This window comes from Canis lupus, chromosome 11 (assembly GCF_003254725.2).
Source record: "Canis lupus dingo isolate Sandy chromosome 11, ASM325472v2, whole genome shotgun sequence".
NCBI lineage: Eukaryota > Metazoa > Chordata > Mammalia > Carnivora > Canidae > Canis > Canis lupus.
The window spans coordinates 65,959,545-65,974,564 of NC_064253.1; the positions used below are offsets into that span (position 1 = coordinate 65,959,545).

The 15,020-nt window shown below is 40.2% G+C and overlaps 1 protein-coding gene across 1 annotated transcript in view; it reads left to right on the forward strand.

Annotated features, from left to right (window-relative positions):
- The window catches only part of UGCG (UDP-glucose ceramide glucosyltransferase), a 36,356-nt gene that overhangs the window by 1,310 nt on the left and 20,026 nt on the right, over positions 1 to 15,020 (forward strand). The window lies entirely within an intron of this gene.

A 15,020-nucleotide genomic window follows, 5' to 3' on the forward strand; every position in this document is an offset into this window, starting at 1 on the left:
CTTAATAGAAGAGATGGGAGGACCTTTAAGAAATTCGTTGCTGTTCTCCCCCCCCCCCTTTTACTACGGAAAAACTGTTTTCCCTCTTGGAAATTCTGCATTTTATTAGTATAGGGTGGCAGTTTCTTGGCACTGGAGAATGATGCTACATTGTAGAAGACATACTGATATTTCTTTGCAGATGAAAGAAAACATGCCACTTGGGTATTGCTGATCTTAGTTTTTGTGGTTTGTGAGCTGTCATCGCCGAACACTTTCTGAAGTTCATTTTAAATATATGAGTTCTTAAAAATCAATTTCGTGACTTTTTTTTTCCAATCATAAACTCTTTTTTGAAAATGCTTTCTATATAAGGAATTTAGCACAGAGAGAACTAAAGAAAGTTAAACACACATCAAAACTCCTTTACCTTGTTAACCTTTTGTGACTGTCTTTGCAGGTGTGTGTGTGGGGGTGTGTGTGTAGAGAGAGATAGAAGAGAGAAGGGAGAGAGAGACGGAAGGGGGTTGGACATTATGGTTATTCTGTAGCCTGCTTTTAAAATTAATCTATTTAGTAAGTGCTTTCTGGGAAGCTCTTTTGTACAAGGCACTATTCTAAGTGCTGGAAATAAGGTTGGAGAACAAGATGTCCAGTAAAGTGTCATGACCGTTTTTCCCCATGTCAATAAATATATGATCTCTGCATCATTTAAAATAGATGCATGGCATTTTCATTTATGAGGTACTAATATATATTGTTATTAATTGGCATTTAGGTGTTCACTTCATCAAGATTACAAACAATACTGTGGTGAATTCATACGGGTACATCTTTGAGAGAGGATTTCCTTAGTTTACATTCCTGAAAGAAGAATTATTGGGCCAGAAGCCTGCACATTTTAAACTTTGATACATGGGCGCCTGGGTGGCTCAGTTAAGGTTGAGCGGCTGCCTTCAGCTCTGGTCATGATCTAGGGGTCATGGGATGGAGCTCAGCGTCCCTGCTGAACAGGGAGTCCTCTTCTCCACTGCCCCTGCCCCTCCCATCCCTGCTTTTGTGATCGCTCTCTCTCAAATAAAAAAATAAAAACCATAAAAAAAAAAAAAGCCACCAACTTTGATACATATTGCCCTATAAAAAGTTGTATCTATTTATAGTCCTGGTAACACTGTTTGATGGTGCCCACTTCCCCTTACTAAGTATTGGGCTCTTCACTGTTCTGTTTTTTATTTTCATTCCTTTAATTACTGGTTCCATTGAACATTTTTTTGTATATGGATATGCTAGTTTTATCTAGTTGTAAATTACATACTCATAATCTTTTGTGCTGCAGTTTATTGCTCTGTTAATCATCTTTGATATGAAATTGTTTTTCTGTGATAGGTTGCAGTTTTTTTCCCACAGTGTGTTTTCTTGTTTTGTTTTGTTTTTCAACTATGTTCATATATTTAACTTGGAGAAAAGTGTATGTGCCTGTGTTTTGGGTTGTCAGGACTTTTTTTTTTTTTTAATGTTTCTAACTTGTATACACATATAGTTAATGTCTGTTTTCCTTTAGTAATTTGAATTTTCTTTCTTGTTTTTTTTTTACACCTTTTATCCTTTAATGTACTCATTATCTTACCTTGTTATGTGATGAGAGCTAGGTAGAGCCTTAATTTTAGATTCACCTAAATATTTAGCCCCTTGTCCCTAAATCACTTTGTGAATTATTATTTGATTATTCCACATTTCTGAAATACTGTCTTTATAATGGACTACATTCTTCTGTATACTTGTATGTTTAAAGATTCACAGTGCTGTTTCATTGATCTATTCTTTTTTTTTCATTGATCTATTCTTGTACTAGTATTCACTGTTTTAATTAATGACGTTTTATGACCTTATTATTGGTAAGGAAAGCCCCTCATTCTTTTGCAAACTTTATTGCCTTTACACATTTTCTTTTAAAGATTTAACTTATTAATGAGAGACACAGAGAGAGAGGCAGAGACGCAGGCAGAGGGAGAAGCAGGGTCCGTGCAGGGAGCCCGATGTGGGACTCGATCCTGGGACCCGGGGACTTGGTCCCAGGACCCTAGGATCACGCCCTGAGCCAAAGGCAGACACTCAACAGCTGAGCCACCCAGATGTCTCTTTAATTGCAATTTTTAAATCTTGTTTTTAAATTGGATTTATTAAATTTACAGGAGAAATTTGACTTCTTTCAACATAGGACTATGATATATCCCCTCAATTATATAAAGTCACACTTGTGACTTTATCATTATATATATTATATTAGCATATTATATCTTAGGCTGCATCGCTACAATTATATATAAATATATGTAATTGTGTATATATTATATACATAATATAGTATAATATATAATTGTAGCGATGTGGCCTAATATTCCAAGTAAACTGTGCTGTTAGACTTGAGACAACTCCACAGTTGTTTTAGGTTATTTATTTTGTGTTTAATGATGAACAGCAAAATTTTCTCTAAATACCTTTTAGTGTTTGAGAATAGTGCAAACATTTAGCTTAGTTAAAGTACAATGGAGAGGCTTTGTATTTTTTTTTTTTTTAAGATTTTATTTATTCATGAGAGACAGAGAGAGGCAGAGACATAGGCAGACAGAGAAGCAGGCTCCATGCAAGGAGCCTGATGTGGCACTCAAGGATCCATCGGGACCCTCCTGTGGGACCCCAGGATCATGCCCTGGGTCAAAGGCAGACTCTCAACCACTGAGCCACCCAGGCATCCCAAAATAAAGATATTTCTCAGTTTAATGAGTTCTTTTCAGCCGAGAACTGGGGTTTGTGCCCCTCCCCCTCACTGTATTAATGAAATTGCAAACTTGATATCTCCGCATTTTGACAAGGAAAGCTAAAGGACACTGGCAACAATATTTTAGTTAAAATAGTGTGCTAACATTCTGTATTTTATTGAAGAATGTTTTTTTTTTCTAAACACATGTTCTGTGTCCTCGAATCTTTTTTTGAAATAAGGTAAAGTATACATAAAATAAGCAGATATTGAAACTCTCCTTCTAAAACTTTGTGCTTGCAACTAGTAGAAATGGAGCCTATTTCTAAAACTCATATGGCTCCATTATCTGTTTGTCACATTAAAGAGATGAATCTTAGACATCTAATTGTTAAAAACATGTTAGTCATGCAAATATTATAATAAATGGTTAAGAAAAGCTATAAAACTTTTAAAAACCAATTGGTTATTGTTTAAAATTAAATAGAGTGTGTAATGGCATCCAGTTAGATTCAATGTTCTACTGAATTGTGTCCCCTTAGAAAGAGACAGAGCTAAGTATTGGCCTGTTTTTAAAAACAGAGCTCAGGGGCGCCTGGCTGGCTCAGTTGGCTGAGCATGCAGCTCTTGATGTCAGGGTTGTGAAGTTGAGCCTCACGTAGGATGTAAAGATTACTAAAAAATAAGTAAGTAAACTTAAAAAAAAAAAAAGGGAGCTCAGTGTGATTAATTCAATGAACAGTTCTTTCTCAAATTATTCAGATTTCACAAGTGTCTCACAATTCATATAAGTCTGCAATTTAAAAAAAATTGAGATAATTTATAAACTAGAAAGCCATTCCTTTTTTAAAAAAATATTTTATTTATTTTTTTGAGAGACAGAGCAAGCATGAGGGGAGAGGGGCAGAGAGAGAGAGAAACAGAGTCCCTGCTGAGCAGGGAGCCTGATGTGGGGCTTGATCCCACTATGCTGAGATCATGACCTGAGCCGAAATCAAGACTGGGACACCCAACCGACTTAGCCACCGAAGCACCCCAGTTTCCAATTTTAATATTGAACTGATGTTTAGTCATTTTGTAATATATTCTGGATGGCGGACGTTTGTGAGATTACTGCCTATAATGTTCTCAAGATCATATTCAGATTAGAGTATTGAAGTTCAGAGCTCTTAATTCTCAAGATTTTATTTTATTTTTTGTAATCTCCTAAAAATAACTACTGATTCTAACCTCAGTGGGCAGAATTGGTTAAGTGATCTTCATGAGTTTTTCCTTTTTGAGAACTAGTGTAGTTTGGTAGCTTGGGAGCTGTGGTGAAATCCTGCAGAAGTCTAGAACCAGTCATTTTCTTCTCTTTTTAGGTCTTGGCAGCCATATTACTGGATGATAAGGGTATCTGAGCCACGCACCTTGCCGCCTTTCCCTCCATCTCCCTTCTTTTTCTTTGCTTTCTTCTCATTTCTCCCTCTTCTTGGATTATTATTTTTTGTCCTCTGTAGTGTTCAGTGCTAGGCTTTTATCTTTTAATTGTCTGGAGGTGCCAGGCTAGTGTGGAAATACTTCTTGTATCTGTAAATATTAACTGCCCTCTAGTAAAGCAGAGGTCTTTCCCTGGAATTTTCAGTTCATTCTACTTTTTCTAACCTTTTTGGCACAGCCACATGTATACCTGCTGCACGGCTTTTGAGTGAAAAGTAATACCGTATCTGGAGGTCTGTGAACATCCTGTCAGAAACAAATTGTTTTTAATGTAAATTTTAGTATTTCGTATGTTATTTTTAGCAAGTATGATCTTTGCCTTAAATTCATTAATACTTTGGTGTTCTGAGCCGTAGCAGAATGTAAATTGAGAGCTGCTTTTCTGGGTTCAGTTCTGAGGATCTTCTGGACTGTGGTCACCTGTTGATCAGTCAGGGTTATTGCTGCCTGGACCACTTTTTGGGTGAATGAATGAGGCAGTTGAGCCCCTTTAACCTGAACCTGGAAGATACCAAATAATTGGATGTTAGTGTGATAGCTTTAAAAAGCGAGCTGACCATTGTAATCTAGCGTTAACATTCCGTGATGCCTGTGAACTCATCATCCCACCCTTTTCCTACATCATGATCTTCTCTGTACTCTAGATTATCGAAACTATCTCCACTCACTGGTATCTCTACCAACAGCCTTGCTCCCTTTCTTCTTTATTTTTCTAACTGTAGCCTTATCCTCCTGGAGCACTAATCTTAGATCATGTGCTTATAATTTTACCATGGTTCCCCCAGTGCCTTCAGGTTAACATGCAAGCGCGTCAACAAGACATGCACAGTTCTTCAGGAGCTGAGCCGTTGTACCTAATTCTTCAGCAACATTGAATCACTGACATTCCTCTGAATATGCTGTGTATTTTCTTTAGAATTATCTTTCCTTCCTTTTTTCCCCCTCCTCCCTCTCTTCATTTTTCTTTAACGTCTACTCACCCAGGTCTATTTAGACTTAGCTTTTTGCTATATAAAGCCCTTCTTATAATTTAGTGCCTTGAATTTACCCTTCTGAATTATAAATGTGCGTTCAGCTGTCTCTTTTCCCAATTAGATTGTAAGCTCTTGAGGGTTAGATAGTGTCTTATTTACTGTTCTATCTCCAGTGTGTACTAGGCACTCAATTGTTGCTGGCTGAATGAATGAACTTTGAGTTTTTTCCAGTAGTAATGGTGGATTTTTTTCAGTGTCATTAGTTCAGCGTCATTTGGCCATTGTGATCTGAGGTAGATGATCCGATTTGGGGATGCTTTCAGTGGTGATGGACTTTAATGAAATTTATTGGACCAAATGGAATCTTTATTTCACTATTTCTAATTAATTGCAGACTAAAATAGAAACAGAGTTCTATTAATAACATGCTTACCTACAAGTCTGATCCCCTCCCCAAAGTTTCCCTATGGGAATGCCCGTCTTGTCATAAATAATTTTTACACTAAGATCTGACTTGGCAGGGGATGCAAAGCCCAGTGTTCTCCTGAGTTGGTTGAGATGCAAATCCACAGAATTTTATTTTATACACAGAATAGTTGAAATGTCACATTCTGCTGTAGGGAATTTTATAGCAGAACATTAGGATAGTCCCATTAGTTCCTTTTGATTTGAAAAGAGTTTGAGCGTGTGGTTATGTTTGAGGGTCTCCTGTGTTTTTGAGCACTATGTGCTCAGTCCATGTCTTCTGCTGAGTGCCTGTCTTAGTTGCTGTTAGCCAAACACCATGCTCTATCCATATCCCATATACTAGGTCCAGCTCTGTTGTCATCAAAGGGTCAGTGAGTTGGGATTGGGGGGGTGGTTAAAATTAATAAAGATCTCCAACTTGTTTTCAGTGGCAGTGGAATCTTTTGTACTCTGTAGTGTGTAAGTCCACTGCCCAGTGGAAATAGTTGTTGTTTTCCCATAAGGCTAAGTCACTATTGGCTATTATGTGTTCTGTGGGGAATCTTGTGTCTGCAGAGTTCAGGTTGTACCAGAAGGTGTTCCTTTCTGTTGCTGAAGAAGCCCTACTGTTTTTGAAAAGATAAGTGCAATATGGAAGTGGCATTAATCATGACATACTCCGATCATAAACACACAGCAACAGCCTTCCAGGGCAGAGTCACAAGTAATAACAACAGAAGCCTTTTATCATGGGAAATTGCAGGCATGGACTCTGTGAAGCAGGGGCCTGCTGATATAACAGTCAGCCTAATTTTACACGACGTATTAACAAGCTTGGTGGCATAGAGCAGAGGAGATAAATTCCAAGAGTCAGATAAATTGGTTCAACTGAGCCCCGTAGCAGAACTGTAAAAAAGCGCACTATCTGGGGCTTAACGTTAAGCAAGGTGACCTTTGCCGGCCAGGAATCTTTATTCTCCCTTCAGGGCTTTGTGTGAGGTTCTTGTGCTGCACTTCTGGGAGGTATGGCTTTGCATTAAGATTGCTGCAGAGCTGCTGCCAGCCCCTTCAGTCGAGGTCTCCCTTCATACCAGCTTCCCTCCTGCTCAGAATGAAATTAGAATGTGAACCGGTAGGGACACCTGGGTGGCTCAGTGATTGAGCGCCTGCCTTTGGCTCAGGTAAAGATCTCAGGGTTCTGAGATTGAGTCCCACGTTGGGGGGATTGCTTCTTTCTCTGCCTGTGTCTCTGCCTGTGTGTGTGTGTGTGTGTGTGTGTGTGTGTGTCTCATGAATAAATAAATCTAAAAAAAAGAATGTGTGAACCAGTAAAATAAGTCATTTAAAGTGGCACACACCATCAAATCAACAACTTGTGAGAAAGGCAGAGAGAAAGCAGGGAGAGGAACTACAAGATAAGAAGAAAACCCTAAGCCAAAACGATGAAGAAGAGTCAACAATTCTAGAGACTGAGCTATTAGGAAATAAAAATCACCCATGATGAAACTGTTCCATCAGCTCAGAAGTTGAAAACCCTTGTGCCAAGAGCTGATTAGGACCCGTCAAGCTAAACCTGCTATAAAGTCCAGTAGGGCCCCTGAATAGTTCTTACCAGTCGCTTGGGGCTCTTTGAAATGTTCCCTGAATAGATGTCCTTCTAGGCCCCAGTGGAAAGCAGGACCCTGAAGGCCGGTCTCTCCCCTGCTCCCCATCCCACCGCTGGTCCAGCCCCGCAGGTGTGCCGCCAGCGCCTCCTCCCCGCTGCCCCGAGGGCACTGGGCTCCATTCTGTGATTTCGGGCTTTGCAACAGAGAGTGACTAGCTTCTGATTGAGAATTTAACTTAGAAATCATTCCTCGGGAATAACACATGGAAGTTGTCCTGTGCTTTCTGTCTCTCCAACATTGGTTACTCACGTTCCAGGATCATTTTATTCTTTAAAAATGAAACTAATCAAAACCATCGACCAGACATAGCGGAGGTACATTCCTTTTGTATCCAGTGTGTTCCTGAAAGTGTCATAAAATCAAATTATGAAAATCAAATGGATGTAGGTGTTAGAAGGGGGAGATTCTATTTGTTTCTTTTTTTTTTTTTAAGATTTTATTTATTTATTCATGAGAGAGAGAGAGAGAGAGAAAGGCAGACATGGGCAGAGGGAGAAGCAGGCTCCATGCAGGGAGCCCGTTCATAGAGAACTAAGGTGATTATTAAAATCCCGAATGATGGTTCTGCTGGGCTCAAGGCCTAAGGCGTGCTGCCACTGGATTGGGGGCTTTCCAGGTGGTAGGGGTTGTTCAGAGAGTCCCCCTTCCCGGCCTCCCCCTGGCCTGGACTGGGGTGAGAAGGCTGCTTTGTAGCATTTACTCTGGGGACTGCACTGGGTATAGTGATTTAATGGTCAACAAAACAGTCTCTTCTGGAATCCCTCAACACGTCTCCATCCTAGAAGGCAGTGTGCTTGGATTACATAGTAACTGGGAGTTACTTTGCTCATTGTGTCTGCCCTCGGCTCTCAGCTCTGAGTGTGGGAGCTCTCCTGGTAGCGGAGCCAAAGGAAGGAAGGGTTTTTGTGGCAGTAGAATCCCACATTTTGAGTGAGGCTGAGGGTAGAGGAATTCAGAGAAGCCAGGAGTATGCAGCACCTCTGCCCAACTGAGAACCTCTCCAGTGATTTAAAAGGAGAGCTCAAGCCACTTTCAGTGGATCACTGGTGATATTTAATGTTCCTCACTGTCATGCTTCTGTTGCCTCTATGTTTTTAGATGAGCTCTTACAAATATAAAATGGTTCCTAAATATTGGGCGTAGTTTTAGCTTTGCATATAATTTAAATTTTGCATTAAATATGTTTTATGCCTTGTTTTGACTTCTGTTTTGATCATGATTTGGGACTTTTGATGATACCCTTTTTCCCTTTTAATCTTTCTTAATACACCACGGTGGTTTTATGTTTAAAAAAAAACCCCGAGTGTGCTTGGGTGGCTCAGTTGGTTAAGCATCCAACTCTTGATTTCAGCCCAGGTCATGATCTCAGGGCTGCAAGATTGAGCCTCATGTCGGGCTCTGTGCTGAGCGTGGAGCCTGCTTAAGACTGTCTCTCCCTCTCTCCATCTGCCCCCCACCCCCACCCCAAGTGCTCATACTCTTGCGCTCTCCAAAAAAAACCACCCCAAAACAACAACATGGGCGCCTGGCTGGCTCAGTCAATGGAGCATGTGACTCTTGATCTTGGGTTTGTGAGTTTGAGCCCCACATTGGGTAAAGAGATTAATCAAAAACAAAATCTTAAAAAAAAACAAAAAAAACAAAAAAATAACAAAAAAAACCCCAAAATTTTAAAAAAATAAAAAGACCCATCATAATGGTTTAATATTTAAATATTTATGAAAGAATCTTTAAGCATATGAATTTCTAGTTCTTCCATTCTGGTGTATAAGCCTTATCAACGTTTGCCATTTCTAAATCTCTTACTAGAACTATAGTAATTTGGAGAAGTGGAAAATGTCCTTAAATTTAAAAAATTATCAATAACAGCTGTCATTGAATGTTAACTTTGTGGCTCAATCTCATCTGTTTCTCACTGCTTTATGAGGTAGGTACTAATCATCCCCCCTTTTTTAAAAAAAGAGAGTTAAAGAAGTAATTTACCCAAGGATACTCAGTTCACTGTGAAGCTGGTATAAAAATCCAGGTGATCTGCTCCAGCCCAGGCTCTTAAACCAGCATGTGGCTCTATACAGCCAGTGATAACCTAAAAATAACCCCGGAAGTAGTCCACAGGGATAGAGTATCTGTATGGGACTTTCTCCAGTTGCTGTGACACTTTCGTTTCTGATAACTGGCAACACTGAGAGTACTGTGGAGGGAACCCCTACTTCTTGTCTGCACCTCTCCCCCATTCTCATACCACTTGACCTGCCCCTTCTCGGCCTTCTTGTTTTTAGCCATCCCAGAACTGCGATCCTCCCGAGCTTCCACCTCTTCTCACATTCTTCTCTTTTTACAGTGATCTAGTCTTCCTCAGGTCCATGGTTTTCAGCTTTGACTGCACTTCGGAGCCACCAGGGGAGTCCTTAAAAAAAAAAAAAAAAAAAAAAAAAAAAACTCCTTGCCTGTGTCTCAGCCCTAGACATTCTGGTTTAATTGGTCTGAGCGTCAGGATTTTTTGAACTCCCCAGGTGATTTTCTTGTGCAGTCAAGGTTGAGAATAACTGCCCTAGGCTATGTATCCACAGTTGTGGCATCCATCCACCTGTTATCTCTTGGTTTCTTGGAACCGGCCATCTAGCCAGAACTCAGAGTTCATCGCTGCCTCATCTTGCCCCTCGCCTTCCCTCCTATCAGTCTGCCTTGTTATCCTGAACCCATCTCATAATTTATAGCGTCTCAACTTTCCACGTCGCGCAGAGGGTGACCACTCAGCCATGTGGGTTAGTACTACTACACATTCATGGTCTCAGGTCTCCGCCGAGCCTCGGTGCCGTCTGGCAGTGCTTTTGTTTCTTTTTTTATCCTCCGTCACGCATTATTGGCAGAACCTCTTTCCAACTCTTCACCCTTCTTACCTTTGGTCTTGTCAGATTTTCCTAATTCCTGCTTCACACTGGGCCCTATCATGCCATTAATTATTTTAACTTTTCTCTCACTCTATATACTCAAGTATTAAAAAAAATATATCCCCCCCCCAAAATTAAACTGAAAAACCTTTCCCCATCTTAGTTGTTCAGGCCAGAGTAACTTTTATTCAGGTCAAATATCAGGGGATCTAGTGTTTATTCCCTGTTATCCCGTTGCACTTCTCATTCATTTCCTTCTTAGCCTGTTTTCATTTACCCCTGCCCGCAGAGTTCAAGGGCATCAAGTCCACACAATCAGGTGGGCATTTCATTTCTTTTCTTGACCTCTCAGCTGCATTCAGTGTTGCTCTTCCTTGACCACTTTCAAAAAGAAAACAGCTTCACCAGATAAAGCCTTTTTTAGTAAATCCTTTCTTCCTGCCTTTCTTTCTGCTTCTTGGGCGACTCACACATAGTCCTCTTCATGCATTACTGGCCCTATAAGACCGTCAGCTCCCAGGTAGAGCTTATGTATTTAACAAACGCTGGATGGCTCCGTATTTTTACCTCTAGACTAACCTTACCTTCTGAGTTCTGTATGTATTTATTTACTCTTATTTAGTCAATGTTTTTTTTTTAATTGAGATAAATGTACTATTTATCATTATTTTGCTGGAGCCTGGAGAATTTATAGTCTACTGTAGTATGGTTCACTGCGAGCCTGCATCAGAATCATTTGAGATGCTTGTAAAAATAAGCTTCGTAAGCTCTGCAACTGATCCATTACATTGTGATTTTTACCTGTGGGCATCGTGTATATAAGTGTTGAGAAACACTGGTCTCAAAGCGGTGAGCTGGGGCAGTTGGAGCACTGACTTCATCTGTTTTCCATGTCGTAGGAGTCACTGTCCTCCTTTATCTTATGTCCAGTATCTTAAAAGCCACCGTTTCCCATTTGTTTCCCACATCTTGTCTGATTTTTTAAAAAATTGCTTCAGGTAGACAAGCAGATCCAACCTCTATCTCTTCATCTTGTCTGAAAGTGTAAGTCCGGGGGGTGGGGTGGGGTTTAGGCCAGGGTTTTTGATACTTTTGTAAGGACAGAGACAAGGCTGCAGACTAAATGTATTAGCTGCAAATTGGAAATAACCCAAATGCCCATCAACAGAAAGTAGCTAAATAAAGTGTGGTGTATTAATACAAGGAATATAGGCTGCAATAAGAATGAAGAACTAGGCGCAGCTGGATGGGACAGTCGGTTGAGTGTCCCACTCTTGGTTTGGGCTCATCATGATCTCAGGGTTGTGAGATCCAGCCCTGCGTTGGGCCCTGAGCTTAGTGCAGAGTCTGCTTGAGGTTCTCTCTTCCACCCCCTTTGCCACTCCTGCTTGTGCATGTCCACTTGCTCTTTCACTCTCTCTCTCTCTCAAAATAAATGACTCTTTTTAAGAAATGAATGAACTATAACTAAATGTAACAGCAAAAATGAATCTCACAAACACATGAAGTCAAAGAAACCAGATACAATTGAGTACATCCTATTGGATTCCCTTGAGATAAAATTCTAATATTGGCAGAATTGGTGTGTTGGAAGTCATTACCCTTGAGGAGGAGGGTAGTTAGTAGATGGGGACGCACAAGGGCTTCTGGGATTCCAGTAATATTCTGCTTCTCGATCTGGGTCCTGCTTATGGGTGTTTCACTCTGAGAAGATTCATTGAGCTGTATACACACATGTGACTTTATGTGTTACATATCAATAAAAAGTACTCTTCCCCGCCCTTTAAAAGAAAGACAAGGCCCTGCAAGCCAGATGCATGATGGGAAGGTAGAACTGGATTTCTGGTGTAGAACCTCCAACTGAGGAAGGACTGTACAAAGGATCCTGACAGAAAGTGAGTCACCTGCTTTAGGTCAAGGGTGGAAATGGGCACCCATGATAAATCCAGTGCAATGGGTGGATGCAGTGGGCTCAAGTTCAGTTCTTAGTCCTATAGATCCCCTGCTCTGAGATACCAGAGGTAAACCGGTTTGAAACCAGTAAACCCTGTAGACCCTGTCAGAGCCACCTCACTTGGAGGACTCAGGCCATTTTTGAGACTCTGGGCAAATGGGCTGTTGATCATATTTTGAAAAATAGAGATTGGCTTACAAAACACTAGCCATGGCCAAGGCACCCACCAGCATCCTTTCTCTGTGTGGCGGGCAAAGTTATATTAAAGTTCTCGCTTTAGAACATAGTTTTGTTGACTATAAAAGTTTTATGTAGAGAAAAGCTTCTGTACAGGTGTAACTCTTCCATTAGACTGCAGCTCCGTGGCAGTTGGGAATTCCCCTGTTCATTTTATCTCCAGTGTGCAGGATGATGCCTAGTGTACATCTGGGGTTCAGAAATGATTGTTCAGGGAGGGAATGGCAAGTAGTCGTGGAGCACCACTGTGTGCTCACTGTAGTGCCATGTGATTTGGTGTGTGATGTAATGGATGTTTTACTGTTTTTGATAAACATTTCACATAATTTGTAACAAGGGGCTTTGTCAGTTATGTTACATAAATCAAAACAATATGCTCCAAAGTAGGATTCTTGTATCCTAGGGGGTACTTCACAAGATGACTCCTTAGGGGGTATGGAATGAAAATTTGGGAGGTTGGGGGGGGGGGGAGAGAGATGGGAGAAAGATAAATGGGATTTTTTTTTTTTAAGATCCTGTGACATAGTTTGGTTATAATTGAGTAGAAATTTCAGATTTAGTATTAACCAGAAAGAGCTTCATTGTTGTTCAGTGAGTCAGAATGAGTCTGATAAAATACTACATTCTTGATACAAAAAGCTTTCCGAAGGACAGGAGGTATATCTCTATTAGCATTTAAAGTAAAATGTCTTAATAAAGAGGAAGGGAAGAGGGGGACGTAGGATCAGTCCTGGACTATTTAACGCTGTTTAAGTTATCCTTGTTTTTAATTTAAAGATTTGCCAAATTCAGTGAGCTAGTGGGCTGGGTTTCTCTGTATTGGTCAACCTTGTGCATGTTTCGATAAGTTTAATAGCACTTCATGATCATGCAGTGGGAAAATATGAAAAAATTCCTGGGATTCCAGGCCTTATTTTGTCTTCCATGTCTCAAACTGTTCCAGGATTTCAGTGCCTTGCCTCCCATTCTCTCTGCCGCATTCTGGATAATTTCTTCAAATCTAGATTCCAGTTGTCTAGTTCTCTTTTAAGCTGTACATGCATTCTTCTGTCTATTGCGTTTCAAATGTGAATGATTATATTTTTTATTTCTAGACATTGAGTGTTTTCTTCACCTAGGATGGTCTCTCATCCTTTCTCTTGGGTTTTGTTCAAGCAGCACAGGTAATTTGTGTTATGGGTTCCAAACCCATGTGTTGGGTGTTCTCTTGGAAGACTTTTTCCTTTTATTCACTTCATTCAGGAGTGAATCCAAGAAGGCAGCATCCCCATCTTTGCTCTGTGGGCCAGCATTTTTCTATTTTGCCTTTCAGGGATTCTGTATTTATACAAGATGGACAGAACAGAGGTCCCATCATTCTTGTCTCAGGCTTGTCTCCATCTCTAGATCATCAGGGACTAACAGATGGCCCTGGGGCAAGCATCCAGCACTCCCTCATAGATTTCTCCACATTTCTGACCTGGGAGGTTTTCTCTATTTTTCTAACAGTTCACTCATGTATTTTAAAACATGCTTTTAATGCATTTCTATTAAACATTATAAATATTATGTTAGATTTGTACGTGTGTGTGTTGGCTTTTATATGCATTTTTTAAAAGTCTCTGGAAAGATGGACAAGAAACTAATAATGCTGAGAATGAGGGACAGGGGTGACAGGGAGACTTCTCTTATGTGACTGAGCCATTTAGGCACCCCTTATTTTATTTTTTGAGAGAGAAAGCTTGGTGTACCCATGAGGCAGGGAGGGATTGAGGGAGAGAGAAAATCCTAAACAGACTCCACACTCATTGAGGGCTCGATCCCATGACCCTGAGATCATGACCTGAGCCAAAATCAAGAGTCGGATGCTTAACCAACTGAGCCACCCAGGCACCCCAGTGGTTGTATAAGTTTTAGATCATGGTTTTACCTCTGTCCATCCTCTAGATGAACTTGCTAGATGAATATTTTCCTAACTATCTATGGCAGAAGATCAGCTCTTTAAAATTTTTCCAGTCTGGCATAGACTGATACTTTGGTAAACTACAATAAAAATAAATACTGATCACGTGCTTGGATGGCATGGAAATGTCAAATTGCTGTAAATGTTTCTAAATGCTTTCTCTTCATTTCTTCTCATCGCAGACCAGTAAAAATGCAACTTATCCACGAACCACAATGAGCAGCACTGTTGCAAATGATACCCTATTATTTTCTGGCATTTGGAGGTTGTATATCAGAAATTGATACTATCTTATTTTTTAAAAAAATCTCTTACTGGTTTAAATTTTTTTTTCCATTGTAGGTAACCCATTTTTCTTTCTGTAAAATGTTTTATGGCCTTATCTGAAATGTTGGATATTCGCTATGGCCTTTAATTAACTGAGCATGAGCCCAGGGCTAACTGCTGTGGATGATGATAGTGGTGTACTTTCAGAAGTCATTCATAGATTAATGGTGTATTTCATCAAATCAAAGATGCATTGATTATGGTGTTTTCTTGATCTTCTAGAAGGTTTCATTGGCTGGTTTTCATGCTACTAATTTAGGACTGCCATCTGGCTGCCACCAATTGTTAAGATGCCATCGATTTCAGAGATGTTAAAATGTGGAAGAACGTGTGTCTTAAAATATCTTGCACATGGTCCCGTGATC